The sequence below is a fragment of the Miniopterus schreibersii genome, assembly GCF_964146895.1.
Source record: "Miniopterus schreibersii genome assembly, chromosome: 2".
Taxonomy (NCBI): Eukaryota; Metazoa; Chordata; class Mammalia; order Chiroptera; family Miniopteridae; genus Miniopterus; species Miniopterus schreibersii.
In genome coordinates this window covers 164,033,372-164,050,335 of record NC_138102.1, presented here as the reverse complement: position 1 = coordinate 164,050,335, position 16,964 = coordinate 164,033,372, and the positions used below count along the sequence as shown (strand labels likewise).

Here is a 16,964-nt window from a genome sequence, read left to right as displayed (position 1 = left end):
CACTGAGAGGAGCAGGATGGTGAAACAAAGTCAGGAGCACTAAAGAGGGGCTGGAAATGGAGAGGGGGCCATTTGCATTTTCCCTCTTTTCTATAAAGAAGGGGACTCAAAAGACCCTCTTTAAGAGCTCCCTCTGGGTGACAAATAGTTACCTACCTCAATATCCCCCCACTACCCTACCAGCACTCTCCCAGACATTTTATTAGTTCAGGGAGGAGCAGAGGAAGCTGGAAAAGCATCACGCATCTGGACTTACAACCCTCCTGCTGCTTTTATGCAAAGATAATTTTCTAATTGGGATCGACATTCAGTGTCTGTTGGAAACAACAGATATAAGTAGTAATCAAAAGGTTGAGTGTGAGCACAGAAGGTTGAGCAAATGTGTGAACCTGGGATCTATAACTTGGTGCCTGAATCTAGCCATTTGCTTGCTTTAAGCAAGACATTCCACTTCATTTAGGTAGTTAGCAGCAGTGAGGAAATGAGTATGAGTCTGGGTTCCCGCACATTATGCTGGAAGAGGTATTGTACACCTCTGGCATTTTATGGTGGAGACAGAAGCTCAGGAAGAACTTTCATGCACTGACACCTGTAATTAGAATGCAAGTTTTGTTCTTTAATCCATTCCTTCATTCAGTCACTCAACAAATATTTTTATACCCCCACCGGAAGAAAGGCACTTTTCTGGGTGCTAGGGATAGAAATGAACAATCCAGTCCCTGCCCTCCAGAAATTAAGAGTCTAGTGTGGGAGAAAGGGAATAAGAAGATATATATTAAAATGTCAGCTAGAGAGAGCTGCTATTAAGAAAACTAAACATGGGGCGGGGGGAAGAGATGGTGTGTGATTTACTCCGGGTGGTCAGTGAAGTCTTCCCTAAGGAGGTGACAGGGGAACAGAGGCTTGAATGAGGAGAGAGTCATGTGAGTATGTGAAGGAGGATTTCAGGCAGAAGACTCTGCAAAGGCAAAGGTCTTGCGATGGGACCTTCCTTGGAGTGTGTGAGGAACCGCAAGTCAGCCAGTAAGGCTGGAGGTGGGAATCTGAGAGAAGAGCGGCAGGAAATGAGTCTGGAGAGGGAGGGAGGAGACACACCATATAGTAAGGCTTTGAATCGTTTGTGTTTGCTGAAAGCCATCACACGGTTTTGAGTAAATAACTGACATGAACTGTTATGCTTTGAAAGTAGCACTTTGGCTGCTGCTACATGGAGAACTGCCTATGAGGAGCAAGAGTAGATGCAGAAGGTGAGTGAGGAGATGGTGGTGACTTTGTCCATCATGGTAGCAACAGAGGAAGCATGAATTGGGTGACTTCGGGATATATTTGGAAGGTAGAGATGACAGAATTTGCTGATGAATTTTATATTGAGTGGAGAGAAAAAGATGACTCTGAGGTTTGGAACCTGAGTCACTGGGTGAATGGTGGTGCCATCTACTGAGACCCTGTACAGAGCAGTGATTAGACTGTGACCAATGAGGACACAGATGCCAGGTGGTCTGAGATTGATGCACAGATATGCTACTAATGAGCCCTGTAACCTCAGGCAAGTTCACTCTGTATCTCAGTTTTATCCTTTGTGAAAGGGGTTATTAATACTATCTACCTCATAGGGTCATTATGAAGATAAAAGAAGTTAATAAATGTAAAGCACTTAGAACAGGGTGTAGGAAGGGCTCAGTAAATATGGGCTAAAATGAGTAACATGGAGGGTAGGGGCAGACCTGCAGAGAAAATCAAGAGCTTGATTTGGAATGGGTTAAGTCTGAATTGCCTATCAGACATCCCAGTTGAAATGTCAATGAGCAGATGGCCATTAGTGTCTAAATTCAGGTGAGAGTTCCACACTAGAGATAACATTTTGGGAGATATCCACACCTAGAAGATTTTGCAAATAAAGGGATTGGATAGTATAATCTTGCCCTTATTGAGCAAGTACAGACAACGAACAAGAAATAAATGTGTTCTGGAAGCTAAGAAGAAAAGGCAGGGTGGCAAAGCAAGGTAAAGAGGAGCTGACTTAGACTTGAGGGACAGGTAAGGCTTCCTTTCCATTCATAATTATGCTCACAGCTCCTCTTTGTATATTTTTAGTCTTAACACTCATGGTCCATACTGAGCAGGTTAAAAAATATGAGTATAGAAAAGGACAATGAGAAATTAATTGTGCACTGTGTACATTTCCTTTCAGAAAACATCAGTTGGTCTTCTTACATGAGGTGTTCTGTCTTCAGTAAAGTTTTGGTATCTACCAGTGAAAGGAAATGTCAGAATTTCCATACATTTTGCTTTTTCAGAATGCAAAGAAATAATGCATCGCTTAGTCAGCATTTTCTCAAAATGATAACAATAATCATGACATAGGGTCTTACCTAAGCTAACAAATCATTATCCTTCCTAACCTAAGTGTAAACAGACCCCTGATGAAGACGTGTTCTTTGCTGTTCAGGACATCAGACCAGTGATATAGAGAGAAGTTGGATATATTAAGATGCCTACCCGTAGATTCCACCAAATATTTTTTTAATATATTTTTATTGATTTCAGAGAGAGGAAGGGAGAGGGATAGAGAAATAGAAACATCAATGATGAGAGTCATTGATCGGGCTGCCTCTTGCACGCCCCCTGCCAGGGATTGAACCCGAAACCCACGCATGTGCCCTGACCGGGAATCAAACAGCAATCTCCTGGGTCATAGGTCAATACTCAACTGCTGAGCCACGGTGGCTGGGCAATATTTTGACAATCTTTTTCCTTTACCTTCTACTTTGTGTGCCAAATAAGTAAAGTCCACATTGCATCAGTAAACTGAAACAGAGCTAGGCCAAAATGATATCACTGACCTGTAAACAAGTGTGCAGGTCTGACTGGCAAAGGGGATTTAAAAGACATAAGATTGGATTTCCCACTGAAGTAGAAAGGAAGGTTTCTACTCTTCAGAAAGACCTGCTGTCATCTTTCCACTGTCCCAGATGGTGAAAGTTATGCACTCCTTGACCTGAGCCAAAGACAATATAAAAGAAAACAAAGAGACATATAAGATCAGCTCAAAGAAACTGAGCAAAAGCCCATTTCCAGTGGCTTTAAATACAGAAGATACAACTTCCCAGACGAGGATACCTCCCCTGACCATGTTTTCTACACTCTGCTCTACAAGGTAACTAAAAAACCTTGTAAGAGACTCGTCCAAGGTATCCCATAATACCTGGACATGACAGTAATATACTTAAAGGACTTTGAATTTTTTTTTTGCAAGGAATAAACCCAGGCCAAGATATGTCCATACACATGCTTAAGTGCATGCTGAATGACATGGGTGGACAAGTACACACAGGCAGAATGTTAGTAGCAGAGGCAATCACTGGGCACCAACCACTCATCTGGGGGAAAGTAACATCTGGGGAAAAGCTGTGCCTTCCTTCTAAAGAGAGTCAGAATTGGTGTTCATAGTTTTCAATTTGGCCCTCAGTCAAAAGCACAAGAACAGGTCTTTTTAATTTGCAAGTTAAACACATCTCCAGAGTGTAGAACTCCATCTCCATTTATGGGAGGGCACTTGAACTCTCATTTCAAAATGGTCTGTCTTAATAATGTAAGAATCAGAGCACAGATGTCAGCCTTTAACGCTGAAGAGCCACTTGGCAAGTATGGATGGACGATCTTTTAGCAAGTCACAACCCTCAGAGAACTGTGAACTCCTAGTGACCTCAGTACAACAAGCACCATCCTATCCCCTGCTATAAAATGGAAATGGGTCTAAATTTTCTGGACATAGGACATTACCCCTCTTCTTACCCCAATTACCCTACTCTTGGCTCCTGCACTTATGACAGCCCATGGTGAAGATGAGGCATTCTCTTCACCTTCGCTGTACCCCGTGGGAAGGAAAAAGAAAGTGAAAGATAACATGTATGGAATACCTCCCATCTCCCAAGCCCTGAGGAAGGTCTACACACACAGCAAGATAAGTTATATTTTCTCCACTACGCTGAGTGGGGAACGATGCCCATGGTCATCGAGCCAATAAGTTGCAGTGTCAAGATTGAAACCCAGTTGTCTCCCCCAAGCCACGTGCTTTCCAGGGAAACAGTCTGGTTCTGATCATGCCTAGCCTGCAAAAGGTCCTAGCAAAATTTCAGGAACAGTGCTTCTTGATTCATACACTGTGGCAACCAGTCAGTAGCACACCCTAGTGCAACTAATGTCTTGGACAGAGCATAAAAATGAAAAGATTCTGCAGTGGTAGACGCAGTAAAAGCTGTCACGGTGTTCACACATTGAGGAGGTCTGTTCTGCTACCGGATAAATTTTGCCGTTTTCAGCAGTCAACGTTAATAGCCTTTTCATACCTGAAGACCATTAACAGGTCACTTCTCAATGTTCAATCTTCCATTTTCTTTAAAGTTCCCACGTGTGCTCCATTTACTGCCCCTTTAATCATTCCCTTGTTACCCAATAGCCACTCACCAGATTCTCTTTAATTTCTGTGAATTCTGCAATTCTCAAGGAGACCCAGCACTCCAGGAAGATTGGAAAAGTACAGTATGTCTTGGAAGAAGGATGTCTCGGTCAACACTCAGAACGCTCTTGTCAGAAGCATACTGTGTCCTCTGCTGGGGTTTCACAATTCCTCTCCTTCCTTTCACTGCAGCCTTTTATTTCCTCTGTTTCTCACCTATTGCTCCCTGCCTTTGTTCCTTCCTGTCTTTCCTTTTACCCTGCCTCTACTCACTTTCTCTTTCACCTTCCTCTCCCTTTTACTTCTTCAATTTCCCACGGCCTTTTCCTCACCTCTCCACCTCTTATTCTTCATATTTTCTTCCTCCGTTATATTTTTAGAGGCAAATTATTTGAGTTGAAGTCACACAACCCTGGCTCAAATGCTAGTTCTTCCACTTAGTGTGTCCTTAGATGAGTAACCATCCTGCTCCTTCCCTCAGCCTTCCCATCCATAAAATATAGATGTCAACTGTATTTATGTTTAGGTCTGAATACTAAATGAGATAACCTGTATAAATCAGTCCAGAGCTTTGTATGGAAGTAGGACATCAAAAAATCATAGGCAAAACCCCTACTTCCGTCCTGTCTCTTGTCCTGCTGTTGTTAATCCTATTTTCTCTCTGTGACTCCCCATAGCTGTTGTGTCTGGTCCTGGCTCAGCATCCAGCCCATGCACCCTCACTATGTTACAGTCTTTGAATGAATTCATCTCATGGCCTATGCTTCTCTAGTCCACCTTTATGTGGAAATAATTAGACATTACAGCATTTGGGATGTAGACAAAATGTTCAAGCTCAAAATGTTCTCAGTGACATACTGATTTTAAGGAATGGTCATAACAACAAGACAGGGTAGGGCAAATGCGGTCTACAGTTGTGAGTACGTGAAACACAGAGTTTATTCCTGTATTATTATTTATTAATTATTGTATTATTTTCCATACAAACAACTATAAACCTACTTTTGCCATATCCTCTATTTAATACTTCTGGACCATTCTGAACTATCTATTAAGAATTAAGAGCTTAGGGCCAAGAAATGGCCAGGTTGCCCTGTACCTCCAGGAACCAAAAGTGGACTGAGAAGGAGCCTATCTAGTCAGTAAGGATCACACTTGTTACCTACCCAGCCAGCCAGAAGATAATGAAGTTTGTTTTAATTGAAAGTTAAAAAAATTTCTGAGCAATATTAACTACTCTCTCTTATACCATATTACTTTTTGGTAGGCATAATTCTATCATAAGGAAACTATTCAAGAGGTAAACCTTTCACAGAAACTTCCGTAGCTCTCCTTACCATAAAATTTAGGACTCCAAATATATACATTGACTTGCTTTGTCACAAAGAGCATCCTTTGCTATGTAACTGCCTCATGCTTACTTTGAAGTCACTGTAACCCACATCTCTTTTGGTAGTTCTCAGCCTGACCCGCCATTTCCATGTTTCAGTCTTTTCTTGTCTTTATTTCCTCTGAGTTTTCGACTTCCTTTTGCCCTTGTCTTTACTGAACTTCATCCTGTTAGTTTCTGATTACTTGTCCAATTTGTTGAGGTCATTTCCAATTCTAATTGCATCCCCCAAGGCTTTAGCCTTCGCTTTAAATTCAGTCTCGTCTATGAACTTAATGAGGATGCTGTTGCGGCATCCTAGTCATTGATGACAATCTTAACTAGAAGTGGATCCAGAGCCCAGCCCTGTGCAACACTATTTTTATGTGTTTACTTGTCAAAATAAATGTCTGTGCAGGTGTTTTTAATATAGTTCAGTTTTGAAAATATAGGCCTCTCTCTTCAGAATCTGGAATCACCCAGGTAGAATTTGTGACATTTTTGGCAATTCAAGGTTGTAGCTCCATACAAATAAAATTAAGTAGCCAAAGTCATTGCTCAAAAATGTAACATTCTTTCTTTTTAAAAAAAATTTTAAAAAATCTCACTATTTTGAATGTAAAAGTCAGTACCTATTTTCACCTTTCTTCCCTGGGAATCACTCATATGTACACTATGCCCCACTGAGGGGGCCCTGGCTTTTAGTTCCATCTCTGCCAATCAGATATGACCATGGATGAGTCACCTTTGTAAATGAGGGGTCTAATCAGATGACCACAAATGTGCCTTCCAGACCTGAGAGGCTGTGATTCTCTCTTGATTAAAAACCTAATTATTCTCAGTAGCAAATTACTACATGCACTCTTTATTATAAGCTTTTCCCATGACACATATATAATATAACTTTGAACATATTTAAGAAGTAAGCGTTAGACTAGCTCTGCACAGTCTAGAATTTATTTGCCAAAAAAATACATATTTATTTGCTTATGTACTCCTTCTCCATGCATTCTCACATATTTAAATGCTAGCTATGTGCAAGTTGCTCTGATGCATGTCATTTCCCTGTGATATCACTAACAACCAATATTCTATTTCAGAATCCTCACTTGAAAAGTGAGGGAACTGAGGCCCAGGCTGGTTTCAGTAACTGCCCAGGGTCATAGAGCTTGCTTGTGGCAGAGTTGGAGCTTGAACTTGGGTTTCTGGGCACAGCATTCTGAGCTCTTTCCATATGGCACGTACCCCTGGCCAACTAACTTATAATTCAAACAGAATAGCATAAGCTATAAAAGAAAATACTATCAATTATATCAACAATCAACTAAAGTGCCTGGTCACACAATGAAGGGCCATCTCTGTTTTCAATAATGAAGGACCATCAGCTCTGCCCCTGGAGGCAAAAGTAATTCTAAATTTTCTTATACTGGGGCTATGTAAATAATTTTCTTTATGAAATATAAAAAGGCTATTTTCCAAAGATACTTGGCTCTAAGTCTGAAAAATAATCATAATTTTTCACAAAAATAGACAATTTCCTCCTTCTCTTGCATTTACTGTTCCTCCTCCTCCATCTTATTTTTTTCTTTCCCCCAAGCCTTAATTTTTCATTTTCTTTCCCACTCGATTCTGGATTAGGCCTCCAGGTAGGAGGAATGATGTCAACAGCCCCCTTCCCTGACCTTCCTCGACATTTCTTCCCTCCAATTCACTGATTCCCTTGAATTTTCCTGCAAGGCAAGTTCTACACAAACAACTGTTTCAACAGCAGGAAAAAAAGGGGCAGAATCTGAAGACCTAGTGGAGGAATCTGGGGAAGAATAAAAAGAAGGACATATATTTGAGACAACGATTAGAAGAAACTCAAGAGCATCATTTCACCTCAGAAATGTGTTTAAGTTAACAAAATAAGACACTGAACGCTTTTTTTTTTCTTTTTTAACCCCCCTTCCCAGACTGTGCTCATTAATAAACAAGGGAGCAGTTTTCAGCAGCTACTACATGGAACAAAAATGCAAGAACCTGATACAGCAGCAAATCATAGGGGGTTAAGGATCAGAAGCTCCTCTTCCCAAAATTACAAAAAAAGGACCCAAAGAGATATATGTAATGTTTCTAATGACATGCTTATGAACAGAGCCATCTGCCCTCTCCTTGCTGAGCTCTGCCTTTATTATGCGTTTTCCTGTCTCCAGCTCTAGCCATTGTCTTTGCCTCCGCTTCAGTCTCCTCAGACCACCTGCCTCCGTGTGTCTTCCAGAGAGCAAGACAGGAACGGATGGGTTTTTTACATATGTTTTACATACATTATCTCATGGAATCCTCACTGTAACTGACTGTGGGTGATGTTACTAAGGTTACTACTACTTTGTATAATCTCCTCCCTTATGACTTGTTTCTAATCAATATTATAAGGCAAAGATGATAGGGTGCCACTCCTTTGATTAGGTTATGCTAATAGCAATGGAGATGTGATTATCACTCCCATGATTGTGTTATTTTACAACATTTCTTAAGAAACTAGAGGGAGAAATTCTCCTACTGGCCTTGAAAAAGCAAACAGCCATGTCATCCACTGCATATGGAAAGGGCCACATGGCCAGGAGCTCAATGTGGCCTCTAGTCAATGTCCAGTAAGAAGTCAAATGACTACAAGCAAGTGAATTCTGCCAACAAAGCAGAATAAGCTTGGAAAAGAAGTCTTTCTCACCCATGCCTCCAGGTGAGAACTCAGCACGGCTGACCCTTTCATTGCAACCTCGTAGGACTCTGAGTCGAATATTCAGTTAAAGACATGCCTGAGCTCCTGCCCCCCAGAAACTGTGAGATGATAAATGTGCACTCTTAAAGCCACCAGGTTTGTGGAACTTTGTTATGCAGCAATAGGAAACTAATACAATTGTTATCTCTATTTCATAGAAGAGGAAAGCAAGCTTTGGAGAATGTAAGTGTGCCAGCTTGGGAGAATTTAAGTGACTTTGTTCAAGGTCCCATAACTTAAGTCGTTTTAAAGCTCAAAGGTCAAATACTCTCCAATACACTATGTTGCCTTTCCACACTTCCCTTCTCATTACCTGACATTACTCATGAGATATTACCAGGCATTGGTTACAATATGACTCCGGGCTCTTACGACCTATAATGTACATGGTCTTGAAGTTAAAAATGAAAGAATTGGAGTCATGTGGTCCTCAGCCCATTCCCCCTCCATGATCATCATGTTGAAGAAGGCTGCCCACTCCTCACCCCTGAAAGACAGGAGGGAGGAGAGGAAAAAGGCAAAGTAGAATAGAGGGAGCCGCCTGACTACTATTGGAGAGAGGTTCCCACCCATTCAAAAGGGAAATTAAAGGACTGTGTCCCCAAAAAGAACTGCACCACCTAGGACAAAGTTCTAAGGATACAATAATAAGCCTCCCACCAGGAATACAGAGAGAGAAGCCTGGAACTGACTAATAAGGTTCCACACTTTGGGTTGATGCTGGGCAGCAATGAACCCTGCAGCTCTGCTTCAATACAGTTGGGTTGGGTTGGGTGAAAGAACGCTGGCAGCAGGCTAACTTTGAGCTTGAAAGTCAAGGAGCACTGGTTCAGATATCTTAGGGGCTGTTTGCCTGATGTGGATTATAAAACCTGAAATTTCATTAGTTAGGCTGGCTGGGCCTGTCAGCTGTTGGGCAGAGTTGGACTGTTACTTTATATGTGCCTCAGTTAAATTACTGAAATGGTAATACACTAGGTGTATCGAAATTTTGACATGCCACATTACATGGGAGCATATTCAGGAAGTAGCATAAACCTGAGCTCTATCTAGTCCATCATAATGCTCAATTTCTAAAGCACAGCTTCAGAAACAACTCAACAAACAGTTGAGAACCTAATGCATGCCAGGCCCAGGGCTGAGTGCTAGGAGGAAAACAGGTGAAATATAGGCCTCAGCTTCCCAGAGCCTAAAATCTTACAACACAGAGAAGCATGTACATCAGTAACTAAGCAGCCTTCCAGACATTTGGAGAAAACCAGCAGGCAGGTGGGAAAGGCCTAAGAGAAAGACTGTCATTTGCTGTAAGAAGTTCTAGAATTTCCAGTTCCCTCCCACTGCTACGAAGAAAACAGCTTCTCCTTTGATGAAAAACCTTATTGTAGTTACCGCCTATGATAACAGGTCCAGTTGAAAAGGGGTATGAGATTGATGGACATGTTTCAACTTTATCATCTTCACCTTTCAAGTAAAAGGCCTGTATAGACAGTGCAGAATGAGGACCTTAGAATACAGATATCAAATCCTACCCTGAAGGATCCTGCGATCTAGTTAAAGAAAACTAAATTACATGCTAAATTAAATACCTAAGAGGCACAGGAGATGTAGGAGCCTTCTTGTTGCATCTCCCTTAAAGTCCAGTATCTCCTTTAACTTATTAGGGTATTGGTTTTAACATTTATACCTTGCGTGGTTGGCATTGCAAGGGAGGGAAGGAGCAAAGGAAAGGGTAAGAAGAAATCACCTGGGAAAAACAGCGCGATAGTGAAAAATACTAGCTTTCAAACACTGGTTTGAATCTGGGCTCTACAACTAATTTCCTTGTGTGATCTTGGGCAAGTTACCTACTATCTCTGATCTCAGTTTCCTCATTTGGACCTAGCCAGATGGTTGTGAAAAACAAGTAAAATGATATATGCAAAGCATATATGTGGTCTGCAGACAGTGAACACTCAAAGGTTATTTTTTGAAGGAAGGAACGAAGGCAGGAAGGCAGGCAGAGAAGACAGAAAATTGAAGGAGGAGAACTGGCTTTTCCTCAACTCTCCTATTTTCCTTTATTATTTTAAGGCTTTCCTCTGAAACTTCTCTGATTTATCTCCCTTCTTCCTCTTGTAATAGGAGACCTCCTAGTGCTGAGGACTGATTGCTCATGGCTTCTAGGGGCAGTTCTTTAGGATTAGAGGTGCTTAGTGAGGGGAAATGCCCCCCTAAAATAAAAAACCATGGTGAAATATGTTTGGAGAAATGTTACAGAAAAATTAAACAATTTTCTTTACTATAAGAATTTTTAGGCCCTCTTTCCTCCATCTTTCCATGCCGTCATAATGGTGCGCATAAACGTCCTGGCTGATGCTCTCAAGAGTATCAACAATGCCCAAAAGAGAGGCAAAAGCCAGGTTCTTATTAGGCCGTGCTCCAAAGTCATCGTCTGGTTTCTAACTGTGATGTTGAAGCATGGCTGCACTGGAAAATTTGAAATTACTGATGACCACAGAGCTGGGAAAATTGTTGTGAACTTTATATGCCAGTTAAACAATTGTGGAGTAATCAGCCCCAGATTTGATGTGCAACTCAAAGATCTATAAAAAAAGCAGAAAAAACCTGCTTCCATCCATCAGTTCGGTTTCATTGTACTGATAACCTCAGCTGGCATCATGGACCATGAAGAGGCAAGAGGAGGGAAAATCCTGGGATTCAGTTTTTAGGGATGTAATACATATGTGCAAATAAAATGCCTCTGTGAGAAAATAAAAAGAATTTTGACTATATTTTTCTAATGTGCATTTTAAGTCTTTCAGATGATAATATAGTAGTTATCTTGCAAGTTAACTTGCAAGAAACCAATTTTTCATAGTGGATCACATGAGGCTCGGGTTCCATGGCATACCTCTTGAGGAATACTGATGTAAATCAAATAGCATACCAGTAGGCACCAAGCTGTCTGTCTGAAGGGACAATGTCCCCAGAAGAGGCTGTTGGGGAAATAATCTGCAAGAAGAGCCCCATGTTCCCCATTAGTTAAACTGCATGAATTATTCAAACCTCTCTGTCCCTCTGTTTTCTCATTTGTAAAATAAGAGGTTGAAGATACATATTCTAAGTACCCTTCTAGCTCTAATAGTTTAACACTTCCATGTGGGCATGAACTACATATTCAGGATTCAACAACTGTACACATTCCTATGTTCCTTCTTAGCTAACCAGCAATTCACTTCAAGGAAGCCTTCATGGTGTTCCTGAGCACCCACCACAAGCTGTGCTCTGTGATAGATGTTCCACACTCTTCAGGTTCTTTCAATTGATTACTAATGCAAGGACTCTCCTTATGAACAAAATAGAAATGGAAAGAAATCACTTTGGACCGGCAGTCAAGACTTTCCAGAGTCTAGCCAATTTATGTTCTTCATCTCTCAATATCCTATGCCAACCTTGGGCACTCACTCCTTCTACCCCTCCATGGAAGCTCTCCTCCTGTTCGTTTATGCTACTCCTCTTCTCATTATGCTCCATCCATGTGCTTTCCTCCTTCTTTCACAGCCTTACCCTGCCTGCAATCCCCTACCTCCTCCCTTATCAACATAAATTCCATTCTTTCTTAAGGACACCAGTCAGATCACAAGAAATCTTCCCTTATCACATAGGAGGGGGCCCCTCTCTCTCACTTAAAATTCAACAGACCCTAATATGTGCACTTTTCCTAAGAAGACAGAAAATTCCTTTTACATGATATTGATTTATCTTCCAATGAAATCTTAAGAACTAGAGATTTAGGTCTATCAGCTACCCCTTTTTTCCTCTAGAGTTTAAACAAGGAAGTGTATTCCATAGCTATCAAATTAGCAAACGGAGCAAAAGTGCTACTTCATTCAGTTCATTAACTCCCAATCCACTCCCTTGATTCCACAGGTATGCCCAGTCTCTTTCTCAGTGAGGTTTTCTTTTACTACTTATCTAAAACTTTAACACCCTCCCTGCAATATTTCATACTTCCTTCCTTGCTTTATTTTTATCTCTTGAACATTTATCTCTATCTAACATGCTATAAAATTTACTTTGTTCTAATGATTTCTGTCTCTCCAGATAGGATGCATACTACATAAGAGTAAAGATTTTTGTCTTTTTTGTTTGTTACTGAATCTTAGTACGAGAGTACTGAGTAAGGGCCTGATGTATAATATTGCTTAATAAACATTTTTTGAGTGAATAAATTAATACATAGAATGCCATTTAACCTAAAGGGCTTAATATGGCCTCTTACTCTCTGCTCTTTTATTTCTCAAATATATCCAGTAAGATGAGGTCTTTCCACTAAGTGAGAGGAAAGTCCAGTCTGAAACATATCCACCAGTGCCAGAGGAAAGAGAATGCGGGAGACAGCAAGAAGGTCTGTTCATCTGAAGAACCTAGACCCAAGCTGGCCTAGACTTCCTGACCCAAGGGAGGGACAGAACCCCAGGCCAGGATGGCATGTGATAGAAAAGAGAAAGAATGACAAGGTCTGATTTCCTTACAGGAGAAAGGGCAATATGGATCCAGAAGTATGAGAAGGAACCAGACAGTACTCAGGCAGAAGCACAGGTCTTTAACAGTGACTCTGTCCTCTGTTAAAAACGGGGCATGTGATTAATAAAATTAGTCATCAATCATGTGTGAACAGATGAATCTCCTACACCTTTCCAATAATCCAGTGGGGAGAGGAACCTAGGAAGAATTTTAAGTTCTTCTGAGGGAAAGATAAAAATCAGGAGAAGGGGAAGAAAAATATCCCAATGCAGACTTCTTCAAGAAATGGCAATAGTAGTTTTATATTCTCCAAAAGCCAAACATATAATGGTGGTTCAATGAATGTTAGCTGCTTAGTTGGCTAGTGCTGATTTTATAGGCATTTGTACAAATTCTGGGACTAAATTAGAGGCCAGCATAAAGTCCATCTGTTTCATTGGTCTTTAGAATCTACTGCTGGTTTTCCTGTTGGCCTCGCATTGACCCCAAGCTCCTTAATATAAACTCTTCCTAACGCTTTCCTAACCATGCTGGGAACTGTTCTACATCAGAAGTTGTTTCAGAATGCTAGTAGATAAAGTAGCGCACAGCTCATGCAAAATCTCCATAAGGTTAAGGTGGACCCATGGTGCTCTATGACCTGATATTTGTATGATCCTGTTATTTAACCTCTGCAGATCTCAGTTTCCTCATCTATAAAATTGGAATAATATTTACTCAATGTAAAGTCATGTGGATAAATTGAGAAAATGTAAGATTTCCTTTATTCATTCATTTAACATTTAGTGAACCTTTACCATGTTCCAGGCTGCATTATACACTAACGATATAGATGAAAAACTCAGTTCCTACTCTTCAGGAACTCAGAGTCAGGAGAAAAGAGACATGTAAAAATGAGCAAGTACAGCAAGTGTGATAGTGTATAGATGAAGGTATGTGTCAGTTGGTTCAGGAACATACATACTCGGTTTCTAATCTAGCCTGCAGGGAGGTCAGGAAAAGCTCACCAAAGCTGGCAACATCTAAACTGAGTCTTGAAGAGTCATTAAGAGTAGCCAAGTGGAAAAGGTGAGAAGTAGGATGAGGAAAAGTTGCCTCTTCTAGACAAAGAGAAAAGCATATGTAAGTGCAGGGTGGTAAGAGTATGGTAGATTCAGAGAACCATGATCAGCTTCCTATAGACAGAAATTTGGGTTTAAGTTGAGGAGCGAGAGAAAATGAGAATGAAGATGCAGGCAGAATTCTGCAGCCAGAAGATAAAAATCAAAGCTCCTTGGTGTGGTTTTTGAGTTTTTATCTTGGTGTCACTGGAGAGCTATTGCAGGGTTTTAGTTAGGGAACTGACATGAATAATTTTATGTTCTAGGAGGATCCCTCTGACACTGTGTGAAAGATAGATTGGAATAGGGCTAGATCATGGTCAGGGGAAGGAGGCAATTGCAATAATGCACATAATAAATGACAAAGGCAATAAGAGAGGAAATAAAGAGAAATAGGTACATACAAGAGAGATAAATGAGAAAGAGGAATCATCTAGAATGACTCCCAGGTTTCTACTTTGGAAAACTGGATAGATGGTGGTGCCAAGGTTAATACAAGGAAAGAATAACATTGGAAAGAGAAAGGAGAAGATGGGAGTCTAGTTTTGAGTTTGGTGAGCTTGGGGTCTCCTTGGGACATAAAAGTGAAGATTTTAAGAAGGTGGTTGGGCACATAAGTCTAGGGCTCAGGAGAAAAATCTGGATATAGAGATTTGGAAATCATCACTTTTCAGCATGGGTTGTCCATAAAGTCTATGTAGATAGGTCTTTGAGAAGATCAAGAGTGGAACCCTGGAGCACACCAATAAATAAGGGCAGGCAGAGTGAGAGGAAGGATAAAAAGAAGGAGAGACAAACAAAACAGAGAGGACATTGCCAGAAAATAAACAGGGGTCACTTGTGTCAACTATCAAAGAGAGGTCAGAAAGGTAGTAAGTCAGTTTCTTGGCCTGAGAGCTAGAATGTCACAGTGACACTAAGAAGGGCAATGATAATGGAAGCACATCGTACAGTGTTAACAGACAACTTCCATTCTGCTTATCACATATATACAGCGTGACTTCATAGTAACCATTTTAACTAAGTTTGCCTCTTAAGACTTTTTTTAAATTTTAAATTTAAAATATTATTATATTGTTGTAAGAATACTTAACATGAGATCAAGCCCTTTAAGGCTTAATACAGTATTGTTAACTATAGGTACAGTGTTGTACAGCAGATCTCTGGGGTTTATTCATCCAGCATGACAGAAACTTTATGCCCAATGACTAGCAACCTCTCGTTTCCCACTACCCCCCAAGCCCTGGAAGCCACCATTCCACTTTTTGAATCTATGAATTTGACTATTTTCGATATCTCATATAAGTGGAATCCTGTAATGTTTGTCCTTCTGTAACTGGCTTATTTCACTTAGCATATGTCCTCCAGGTTCATCCCTATTGTTGAATATTGCAGAAATTCCTTCTTTCTTAAAGTTGAATAATAATCCATTGTTTCCAGAAAGCATGTCTTCATCCACTTACAGTGGCAAATGGTGTCTATAACCATTAATTGGTTATCGTTCCCCTTTTCTGCAATATAAGCCCATGTATGGTTCCTTTACACCAGAATTTCTATTTGTTGAGCCAGACACAGGACTAAGTATCTGATTTTGTCAAAATTCACCCAAAAAAATGGTTGTACAGCTCTGCTACCTTCCTCCTAAACTGCCCCCTGACTCTCAAAAAAATGTAAGGGCTGTACTTGTGTTTCCAGTACTTTCCTTTTATAACCCCAAAGCAGAGGAATGCCATACTAGTCATGGGGTTGCTGAATAGCCCTCACTGCTGGAGGGGCTCAATGGGAATCCTCAGGTAAAAGGTAATATAGAGAAGATAGATGTTATTTCTGGAATTATCATGATGAAAGAGGTAATGAGAAGCTCCCAGCAGGGCTAGATAGAGAGATGAACAAGAAGGTGGCAGGAGAAAGAAAAGTTTCCCTGGTGTCTTTGCAAAGAAGCTGTAGGAAAACACTTAGAATGTGTGAATATTGAGAAGTCAGAAACTGAAGAATGAAAGGCCTCGGCAATGGTTAACTAATCCCATGTGCTTGTTTGTATATAAAAGACCAAAGTGAGACTCTTGACATAAAGCATATCTTCTAAGAAATCTGTCGCTGCCTCACAGACACAGAGAACAGGCTGATAGTTGCCAGAGAGGAGGAGGGTTGTGGGACTGGGTGAAAAAGGTGAAGGGATTGAGAAGTACAGATCAGTAGTTATAAAACAGTCACAGGGATGTAAAGTACAGCCTAGGGAATATGGACAGTAACATTGTGATAACTAGGCATGGTGCCAGGTGGGTACCAGAAATATCGGGGGGAACACTTTGTGAAGTATATGATTATCTAACCACTGTGCTGTCCACCTGAAACTAAGACAACATATAAACTGTTAAAAAATAAAATTAAAGTAAATAAAAATAAATCTGTTGCTGATGCTTTATACCTGCTACTCTCTGCTTAAACTTTCAGATAATAGCCTTCCAGGGTGATGCCAATTCGAGGATGTACAGGGCGTTCTTAGCACTGGCTCCCCCAAATTGCCTGCTGCCAGTGAGTCAACTGGTTCTGTTTCTGACAGTTTATTTTTGTTTGCTCCGAGTTCTTGTACGCAAGTGCTCACTCTGTTCTCTTTTGTAGTTGACACTGCTGAAAGCTCTGGAGTCCAGCTCTGGCCACCCTGCTGGGTGGGGTGTGCTGCGCTTCTGGGCTGGGAGTGTCCAGACAAATCAGGCCCTGACATCTCTGTCCACCTACTGGAGTGGCAATTATGAGGAAGTAAAGCTA

The 16,964-nt window shown here is 40.8% G+C and overlaps 1 protein-coding gene and 1 pseudogene across 2 annotated transcripts in view; one reads left to right on the top strand and one right to left on the bottom strand.

Moving 5' to 3' along the window:
* GRIN2B (glutamate ionotropic receptor NMDA type subunit 2B) overlaps nt 1–16,964 on the bottom strand; it is a gene marked incomplete at its 3' end in the record, with an annotated part of 393,757 nt that overhangs the window by 67,667 nt on the left and 309,126 nt on the right. The gene's annotated exons all lie outside the window — the stretch shown is intronic.
* LOC308553909 (small ribosomal subunit protein uS8 pseudogene) lies at nt 10,893–11,297 on the top strand (annotated as a pseudogene). The gene has a single exon. The product of its transcript is annotated as a small ribosomal subunit protein uS8 pseudogene (transcript).